The 10,988-nt window shown below is 39.9% G+C and overlaps 1 long non-coding RNA gene across 1 annotated transcript; it reads left to right on the top strand.

The window, feature by feature from the left end:
* Positions 1-2,258: 2,258 nt before the first annotated feature.
* On the top strand, positions 2,259-10,784 carry LOC138888738 (uncharacterized). The gene is made up of 2 exons (XR_011406099.1): positions 2,259-3,074; positions 10,271-10,784. It is a non-coding gene; the product is annotated as an uncharacterized lncRNA (long non-coding RNA).
* Positions 10,785-10,988: the final 204 nt, after the last annotated feature.

Genomic DNA, 10,988 nt, shown 5'->3' on the forward strand with positions numbered 1-10,988 from the left:
AACGGAGTCTGGCTAGTACATCAAAGTGGCTTAAGTCAGGAAAGAGTAGTATGCGCACTATATTGGTGACAATTGACGTGCTTTGGGATTCATGTGAAATACAAAGGTGCGGTATATGTCAATTCATGAACACAATGAACCAAATAGAGAGATTTGGGGTTTGAACGGATCAGAGGTATTTTCATTGATAAGGGTTGGCAGAGAAAGTTGTTAGTCAACAGACAAGAAAGGTCTTTCAAGTTGGAATCAAAGTAATCATGGCAAGTGAAGGAGAAATCGCCCTCAAAGTCAAGGCCACAAACCAACCACCATGTTTAAACTCACAAATTTTCGTTGTTTGAAACAGGAACGAAGACTATGTCCAAATCAAAGCTTGGAAGCTTGAATTTTTCAAGTGTAGTGCCCAAATTTTGTCAGCACAAAGGTTTTGAGAAGTGCAAACTAGGGCAGAAAATTTTGTTTGTTTTGTTGTTTTTGATTGCAGGCACCCACCTGGAGAACGAGGGGCAACATTTCAGAAATCAGTTTTAGGTCCAAGTCAACGAAGCACTAGGAGCCCACCTTAAGAACATGGTCAGAGTTCGGGTTTCAATTTCAAGTTCAAGAGGCATCAGGAAATCTCGCTTGAAGGACAAGGTCAACTTTTAGTTTACAAATTCAAGTCAGGGAGGCATCAGGAGAATCCCGCCTGAAGAACAGGGTCAGCTTTCAATTTCAAGTTAGAGAATTGTCAAGAGAATCCCGCCTGAAGAACAGGGTCAACTTTTAGTTTATAATTTCAAGCCAGAGAGGCATCAGAAGCCCGCTTGAATAACATAGTCAATTTTCAATTTTCGAGTTCAAGAGACAACAGGAGTCCGCCTGAAGAACTGGGTCAACTTTCAGTTTTCAAGTTCAAATCAGAGGAAGTAGGAGAATCCCGCTTGAAGAACAGGGTCAACTTTCAGTTTTCAAGTTCAAGTCAAAGACAACAGGAATCCACTTGAAGAGCAGGGTCAACTTTCAGTTTTCAAGATTCAAGTCAAAGATAGCAGGAGTCCGCCTGAAAAATAGAGTCAACTTTCAGTTTTCAAGATTCAAATCAAAGACAGCAGGAGTTCGCCTGAAGAATAGGGTCAACTTTAAGTTTTCAAGATTCAAGTCAAAGACAGCAGGAGCCTGCCTGTAGAATAGGGGCAATTTTTAATTCAAATCAGAAAGTAGCACGAGCCGCCTAAGGAACAAGTTTTTCAAGCTCAAGTATACTCCAAGTTCAAGTTTATTTCAAGTGCAAGCAGCGGGATGCATGGCTGAAGAATAGGGTCAACCTCCAGTTTTCTTCAAATTCAAGTCAGCAGGATGCCCACCTGAAGAATAGGGTGAATTTTCAGTTTCATGTTGAAAGAGCAAGTGGAAATTCAAGGAAGATTGAAGACAAGAAGTAAATATGATCTTATATTTTTCTTTTATATTTTGCTATAGCTTTTCCTTTAATTTTGATGTAATGGTAGGAACCGCGGATCGGAACCTCGACGACACCTCAATCGGCTCTCCACCTTAGTACTCCATCACTATTCCTACTTCTGAACTACTCGTGACATGATTTCTTTATAGCCAAGGATATGTAGGCAGCTCAGATACCAGGGCTCGGTCACATTCTCATTTCTTTTAGTTTTTGGTCTCTCTAAATAAGGTCGAGTCAAAACATGTCTAGTCGTTCTTTGTCTGAAAATACTTCGTATTTTCAATCAAAGAGGGGTAGCTGTAGACATGTAATTTTTGACACTCCCCAAAATTTTACATATTTTAGTATTTAAATATTTAGTTTAGGCCTAATATCGCTATTTCAATTATTTTTGACTCTTTTACTTCATTTTTCACAAAAATTAAAATTACAAAAAGAATATTTTCTTTATTTAGGTAATTGATATTTTATCTTGTTACTTTATGTTTATGTACCTTTCATAAAATTTAAAAAAATACAAAAAATAGTACCTTATTTTATAATCCTAAAAATACAAAAAGAAAATAGTTTCATGTTTTAATATAATTTAGTTTAATTAATTAGAATTAGTCTTTGCATTGTATAGTATTTTTATCTTTTAGTAAAGGGAGTTAACCAAGGTGTTGGACCACAATTTTAATAGTCTTAGAGCCCAATTTTAGGACCCAATTCAGACTTAGCCCATAAATCCAAGTCCAATACCCAATACCCATTAAGCTAACCCAAGAAACCCTTCTAAAACTCTTCTTGTTAACAAAATAAAAATAACCCTAGACCTAAAAAGAGGGGAGCCCTAAGACCTAAAAGGAGACCCCACCGCCGTTGCTTCTTCTTTAGGAAATGAAACACAAAAAATGAGGAGACACCAAAAAGCTTTAGCCGCTTCTTCTTCTTGACACTGAACAATCCTAGAGGAAGAGAACACCATTTCCAGCGCTCACCCCTCAGCCCTCTCTCTCTCGGTTGATTTTCAGCGTCACTGTTGTCCGCCGGAGTTGGTCACCGGCGATGGCTACGCAACCACGGTGACTTCCATCATCTCTTCTCTTCGACGAACTCCACTGGTTGGAGAAATCAACTCTTCTCGCCGGAGTTTGGCTGGAAACTTTCAGATCTGACAGTGAAGTTTTGAACACCGGTCTGTTTGGGTTTGAGTTCCGGCGATCAATACCCTTTTCCGACGACCACCATTCAAAACGGTAGACCTTTCTTTTTCTATACCTTTGTTTCTTCATTCACGTGCTGTTACAAACAATATGAGTTATAAAAAGTACTTTGTTTAGTTTGATTGGATTTAGGCGGGTGGGGCCGGATTTGTCATTTTTCTGGCGAACTCCATTAAACTCAGCTGAATACCCGCTGAGATACTACCGAAAATCAGCCTCCAATCTGTCACAAAATAGCCCTCGTAATTAGTTGCGTTTTCTGGAGATCATGGTCATTTCGAAGTTGCCGTCTGAGGTCTCCGCTCGTTGGTTCCGCTCGTACTTCGAAGGTCTGGTTGATGGTCTTTCATCGTTTCCAGATTTGTTTGACACTCATTGTTCAACTTTTGTTAATAATTTTGAAGGCAGCTGTTCGTTTATTTGAGGTTCATTCTTATCTCTCCTCTATTAATCTACTCTTTTTTAAGCTTTACGCATGCTTTTTTTTGTTGATATTGTTTTGTCGAGTAATGTTTGAGTGTTCTGCTTGATTATTAATGTCTGTTATTGAAAATATTATGCTCAACCAAATATGTTTTATTCAGCACCTTGGTGTGATTAATTACTTTGTTTTCTTGGTGATTGTTGTGTTAAGAGAATGAGAATGACTAAGCAGTGGGGTTGTGGTTTTTTTTAATAGGGATTTGGATTTCTTAAGGCAAAGTGATCATGGCCAATACGTAATGCTTTTCTTTTGTTTGTTGATTGAAATGTGAAGGTAATGAGTAAGCAACATAAGGATATGTATTTGGCAATTGTAATTTGTTAGTATAGTTGATTAGATTAAATTATTAAAATTATATTGTGGTAAAGAAGTTGCCTTGAAAATTATAGCTTGTTATAGTAATAGGACTTGAGGTTGATTTGAGTTTAATGATAGAAATACATGATTCAAACGAATCTATTAACGATTAATACTCCACAAAATGATAGAATTCTTTAGGCGCGACTTACTCTATCATTGTGATTGTGTACACGTTCGTGTGACATGATTATGATTCCTAGAAATAAATTGAGTTATGCGTTCGCACAATTTCGGCCAAACTTTCTTAATATTATTAAAGCGTGATTAATTGTGGATACGTACGCGTGACATGATTTTTGACGCTCCAAACGAAATGAATACACGCACGCATGATTTGTTTCAAATTAAAAGCGGCTAAGGGGTGGATGCTTATAGGTTTAAAAATAAGTGATTAGACAATTTGATTAAGCCAAGTATGATCAAAGTGACCGTGCTAAAACCGCTGAACCCAGGAATGCCTAACACCTTCTCCCGGGTTAACAGAATTCCTTACCCGAATTTTTATGTTTCGCAGACTGCATAACAAAGTCAAACTTCCTCGATTCGGGATTTTAAACCGATGACTTGGGGCACCATAAATTATCCCAAGTAGTGACTTTGAATTTGATAATTAATCTCGTTTCGATTGTCACTTTAATTGGAAAAACTCCCCTATACCCCTTTCGGGGTATAAAAAGGAGGTGTGACATCGGCGTCAGCTCGATTAGATGCCACACATGCCTCCACCTCAGATTTAGCCTTTGCAAGTTTGGCGGCCGACTTAGCTTTGAGATCCTCAATCTTCTGGCTCCGGGCCAAGCTTTCCACCTTAACTTTTTGATGTTGTCATTCGACCGAAGCCAGCTGGGCCCAAAGCGTGTCCTTCTCCGAAGCGAGATGATCCATATGATGCTTCCACCCCAGGGTCTCAGCCTCTTTCTCTGTGAGCTCCTCTCGAAGTTGCTCCACCAGCTCACCCTTCTGCAGGGCCTGCAAAGTCGAAGTGTTAGTCGCTAAGTCAGATAAACACATAACAAACTCCCAAAAAGTTGTATTACCTTCTCAATGAGCTCGGTCTGTTCTCGATGAGCTTTCATCAAGTCGACTTATAGGTCCATGATCTCCTCCTCTTTTTGAACGTAGATGAGTTTGAGGTCATCCCTCTCTTCCACAAGCTTCTTGATTTTGGCCTCGCATTAGGAAAGCTCGGCTCGAGACTTGGAGAATGCTTGTCGATGGAGAGTCATAGCCTTTACACAAACAAAAGAAGTCAGACTCAGAAAAACGAGAATAAAGCACGAGCATAATTATGGAAGCAGAAACTTGTTTAAGAAGACGTTGAGCCTCGTCAAAAGTAAATGAAGCATCCGAGTCGGGACCATCTTCGACCGCCACAAGCATTCCCGAAAAATATCATTCCCTTTGTGGGTCATCCCCACGTCAGGAGTCTTCATGGCCTGGGCATCTTGGAACTGCCTGTCGGAGAACACAAGGCCAAGCGGCGATTCATCTATGTTAATTATCCCAAGTGATTCACTTGGGACATTCTCTTCTCTTTGGAGGGCCTAGTAATTAGGCTCTTCGGGCTCACCCGCCAAATGTCCTCCAAGACGGGGTGCGCTTTTACCACCCGATGGCTCGGGGAATCTGCTCGAGCTCCCCTCCGAGATTTCTTCGGTTTGGGATTGAACCGCATCAGCCATTACCGGTTCGGTAGCCTTCAAAGCTTCAGTGCTCCCCCTCTTCCGAGCTACCAGCAAACAGTCGCCATCCTCTCCTTCTTCCTCTTTATCCCGAAGTTGTTGGACCGCATCTACAGATAAGGCTGCAGGATCGGCCCTAGGCTTTTGAGACTTATTTTTCTTGGGCGTCGGGGAACTTGTTGGCAAAGCCCTTTTCCTTTTCTTCTCTTTTATTGGCTTTAGAATTTCCTCTTCTCCGGGCGGAGGTGACCTCATAACGACAATGTCTCTGAGGCCTGCGTAAGGGGAAAGTAAGTGTTTTACTGAGAAATGTCAACATATGAACAAGGGAACTCACCATGGTTTTTAGCTTCTGCATGAGAAGAAGTGGAGGCCAGTTGTCGAACCCAACCTGCGAGATCCCGAATCGCACCAGGAAACCAAGGGGAAGCTGCATCATCGAAAAGGAATTAGATCGAAAAAGAAATAGAGAAAGCAGAGTAGTAAGCATCATCAATTGGGTTGTACTTACGTTTCATGTTCAATTCCTCGGGGAATGGAATCCTTTCGGCAAGAATAGAGTCGGAGGTCTTGATTCGGACAAATCGACCCATCTATCCTCGGTCCTTGTCCTCATCGGTGCTAGAGAATAGCTCCTTCGAGTATCAACACTGGAGCTTTATCAAACCACCTCGATAGAGGAGAGAGTTGTATAGCCTAATCAGGGGGTCGATGGTAAAAGACATCCCTTTGACCTTGCCTGAGAAATACCTGAGCAAATTGATGATGCACCGGAAAAAAGGGTAGATTTGGCCAATGGTCACCCGATATTGGTGACGGAAATAGGGAATGACTGGATCTACAGGACCGAGTATTGTATCTACGGGATCTAGTGTGAAAAGATAAGCATACATGCTTAAGTATCCCTCCACATGAGTGGTGATGTCCTCTTCGAGGGAAGGAATCACCACCTCATTATCCTCCCAATTACAATACTTTTTTACCTGCTAAAGATCGTCTTCAGTTATTGAGCAGATGTATCGAGACATGGGCTCGCATCGGCTTGGAACTTATGCAGGCTTATCGATTTTGAAATCGGAAGATAGCTCGCATGGCCCAGGAATGCACTCCTCGATACGAGGGGGCACCGTCATTCTACCACTGGACGGCCGCAATGATGAGGAGGCTTTTTCTTTTTGAGGAATAGTTTTAGATGTTTTAGCCATCGCCGTTGAGAAATTCAGAAGAAGAGAAGAAGTTGATGTTATAACAAGCGCAAGTTGAAGAGAGGATGGACCCAGAGAAGATGAAGAAACTAGTGAGGATTTGGGAAATGTTTGAGAAGTAAAGATTGTAAAGGTTGTGAAAGTGACCTATTTATAGTGGTCGCTTCAACGGTTTGGGGAAGCCAATGACGGACCATCAGCCACCTTCAATTAATTACCTTGGAAACTATGCAGACGCGACCTTTCAATCACTTCTGTCGCTGACGCCACTGGATTGACATCATGATCGAGGAATCAGAGGATCGAGGATCAGATTGTTTCTTATCATCTTACTCTAAGAAACGCGGGGACTATCTATATACGGTCAAAATCAGGTATGACCGATTTCGTATTCTCGAGGGTCACTTCGAGAACAAGTTCGAAATGGACCAGGCTCAAGCCCGAGGGCGGAGTAAAAGACTCGAAGATCGAAGTGCTCGATGAACACCGAGACTAAGTATGACCGACCTCGAGATAATACCGTTATGGTTTCATAACAGAAAGAGCGAGATTCCCGCAGCGGCCCTAAGTGCACGACGTAAATTCCGGAACGGATTTGTACTAGGCGCTTAGACAGTTGTATAATAAGATTCCCTCCTACAATTAGAATTGTACCTTATTTAGGATTTCCCTACTATATAAAGGGGACCCAATCATTTGTAATGAATCATTAACAAGAGAATATACATACATCACTTTCCTGCTTGTTGTTCATCTAAATCATCTTATTATTATTTTAGCGGTCTTGTTTATTTACCTCGAGGTCGTCTTAGCCCGAGGTCGAGACTAGCTTACACACTGGTTTGATTTACGTCACTCTTTATTTTATACAATGGATTCCTTGTTTATCCGTTAGTATTTGGTTGAATCACATATTTTTAAAACCACAAAATAAATTTAATTGTTAACTCGAATTTTAAGGTAAACACAGTACATGAGCTAACAAGAGGAAGGGAAGAAAGAGACAATTAATGGAAGAACGATGCTCCAAAATGGGAGTGTAAGTGGGAGAAATTCAAAAATAGTCAGATTTACAAGTGGTCATTCAAAAATAACTACAGTTTCAAAAGTAATCGAAATTTAGCCACTTTTCATGTAAAGTAAATCAGAACGAAAACACTGTTCAAAATCCGGAAAAATACTCCAGCATAATATACTGGAGTTCCAGTATAATATACCGGTCTAGCATAATATATTGGAGTTTGGAGCACCGGTGCTCCAGTCTCCAGTATATTATACCGGAGACAACAAAGTATACCGGCCCAGCATAATATGTTGGAAGTTCATATACAGGTGCACCGAACTCCCGTATATTATGCTGGACCGGTCTCTATTGCAGTAAAATAGTAGCTATTTTTCATTGACTTAGTAAACGCTGTCTATTTTTGAATGACCAGTCTGAAAACTTGCTAGACCGTGTTTTCTTAACATTGTAAGTGGACCCACTAGTCCAAATGTCATACATTAAAGGGTCTCATATAAGTATGACGTGGGAGACACAATACGTGTAAGTGTTATTCCTGATATTTCAACCCAGAATTTTTAATCCAATTTGCTGGAGAGAAGGAAGTTAATATATTATTACAGAGAAGGAAGTTAATATATAGAATCTTAGAGAAGCCTCTATAGTCGTTGGTCTTCTTTCAAACGCCGTTCTTTCGCTGATGAACCATGGCTGTGAAGTCCGTATTGAAGTCAGAATAGAGAGAAGCCACCTTTGATATGTTGCCGTTCAGCTCCTGAATTAGACCCACGTTCTGCACCATGCTGTCGTGCGTTCTCGACTGATGATTCTCGTTAACTTGTTGAATCAACAATCTATTTCGATCCAACACTGGCTGCACTTGTCTATAATTGTTGGAAAAAGAGTTCCACGTCTCAGAGTCACTTTCTTCTTCCATACTGAAGTCGTCATCCCTATATTGCTCTTCCACGACAGAGTTGTTGGCTGTGCGGCGATTATTAGTGATGGCTGCAGCGTTTCGGGAGCGGGATTTTTCTAAGGATTGACGGTGGCGATTGAGGTTTGAAGTGTCTTCCATCTTGTAGTTCAAGTGGTTGATACAATTCTGCCTGCTTCTTGTGCTTTATATAGAGGTCAAGGAAGTGAAGATACAAAGTGTGTAAATATCTGCAGATTAGATATTACTTGTGCTTGGTTGCATGTCAAACAGAGATGACATGATGTGAGTAGGACTAGAATTTTAGGCCACGCTCTTGGAAGGAGAATCGGGATAAGTTAATGGAGTAAAAATATCTTATCATGGATTGTTATTGGAATGCGTTAAGAAAATGAAAATGTGCAAAAGGTAGGAATTTTCTAGAGAGCTCAATCCCGAATAAAGGAAAAGGGCATTGGAGAATCAAAGGAAAAATATCTGGAGACCACTTCACGTGATAATTAAAGAGATAAATGTTGATAATTTAGAAGGTAAAATCGATATTTAAAATTTAAAATGTTCAATTGAGATAAACATAGGGAAATATATATATCATTCAGAGTTGAGGTAGGTACTTAATTTTTAAAGCAAAGTTGAAACAGGAAAATGATGTTAACTCCCTTGCGTTTGAGAACCGCTTTTCATTTTCCTTCTCATTGATCATGAGTTAATTTTAATTAAAAAGGGGTGAATTGTTTTGAAAATAAAGACTGTAAATTTCAACAATTAACAGAAAACTACTCTATAGCGGCATTAATTTTTAGTCCTGAAAATTGATATGTTAAAAACTAGCTCAAATAATAAGGTGTTAAATTGTTGTATTTGACAACGTAGAAGCAGAAATATGAAAGTGGCATACACAATGTTACAATAGAGAGGGACTCGGTCCGTACCTAGTGAACTCTCTCATGTGGTTAAGCGATGTTTTAAAAGGGAGAATTAGGACTGCTAATAAGGACTTGCTCCAGGGCAAGGCACTCGTAACACTTTATTGGGCATTTAGGCTCTTGTTCTACGAGACCTATGCTTTAAGTGTCAGTTGTATGCCTCGGCCGCACCAAGCTGATCGAACATATGGTGCTCGTCCCATAATTTATTGTGCAATTTTGTGTAATTCGCATTGTAAATCCTCAAATTTTTTTGATTAATCCTTGATTCTCTTGAGGGTTGTTCTCGTCTCATACACTTGTTAGTCACATTTTGGAGCAGAAATGTTACTAGAATTCTAGTCTCTGGTGTTTTTTATGGTTTACGTTGTCTATAATCCACATTGAAATTACATAATTCATAAGAAAATTATAAATTGTGTGATTTCACTAGGAATCAAATTCTAGTGCTCCCTACAAATTGACACGCTGAGCTATAAGCGAACCAAACTGGAATTAGGATTGTTACAGCTTCTTACAAAACCATGAAACAGAAATGTTTGATATAATTCTGCATGTTTTTGTGCTTAATACAGAGATCAGGGAAGTGAAAATACAAGAGTCCATACATAGGGAGGGGAACTTAGATAAGTTAATTGAGTTGAAATATCTTATCGTGATTTGTTGTTGGACCTCATTAAAAAATCTGAAAAAGTGCAAAAGTCAAAATTATACCAGCACAAACTCAATCCAGAATAAAGGTTTTCCTTAGCCATAGGGAGAAATCATAGGAAAATATCAACTTAGCTATCAACGAAAACTGTACGCACTTCTCTTTCCTCCCATGGTGAATCTTTAACCAATAATAATAAGAGAAAAGGTACCGTTGTGGAAATAAGTTTTACTCCCAGATAATGATGTGTTAAAGACTGTAGTGGCACAAATGATAAAAATGAATATTGTTACAACGTAGAAACAAAAATGAAGCGGTGTAGCTCCGTATGAAGTATTAGGACTTATGTGAATCATCGATTTTGGTTTTCAGGTTATTCGGAATTGATTTGGAAGAATGATTCTCAGCTAGAAGCCTTAAATTTGAAAGGTTTGACCAAGTTTCGACTTTTTAGAATTTGACCTCGGATTGAATTTCTGATGGTTCCGTTAGTGTATTGGTCAAAATCTGACCGTCACGACCGAGTTGAACGACGTCCCGCCTAAGTGACCGGGCAACGAAAGATAGTATAGCCCGCTCTATACCCCTTTCCCGACATCCGACGAGTCAGAAAGAGTGGCGCCTAAATGCACGACTAAGACACATTGGAGGCAAGAGGACGTCAGGCTAAGCAAAGGAAAAGGGTGCCACGACTATATATAGCAAGGGAAAGCTTTAGAGGGGGGGGGGGGCAGCTCCTCCTATCTCTCTCAAAAGCTAAAACACTCTCTCCTAGTATTCTTGATAGAGAGGAATTAATCTCTAGAAAAATATGTAAAGTTGTCTCCTCATCGATTGATGGGAGACGCAATATTGAATCTCAATAAGATCATTTACATTTTCTTCATCTTACATATGATCTATACTGCCTCTTTGATCTGGAATTTATTATGTCTGACTAAGATTTACCTCTTCATCTTCTTTGATTGATTTGTTCAAAAAGGTTTCGATATCTTTTGAGTCAAATGTCACGACCCGGTTTGCCCTCCGTGAACCATCGTGACGGCACCTAGTCTCTACGACTAGGTAAGCCTAAAATGCAGAAAATAAA

The sequence above is a fragment of the Nicotiana sylvestris genome, chromosome 3 (assembly GCF_000393655.2).
Source record: "Nicotiana sylvestris chromosome 3, ASM39365v2, whole genome shotgun sequence".
NCBI classification, from domain to species: Eukaryota; Viridiplantae; Streptophyta; class Magnoliopsida; order Solanales; family Solanaceae; genus Nicotiana; species Nicotiana sylvestris.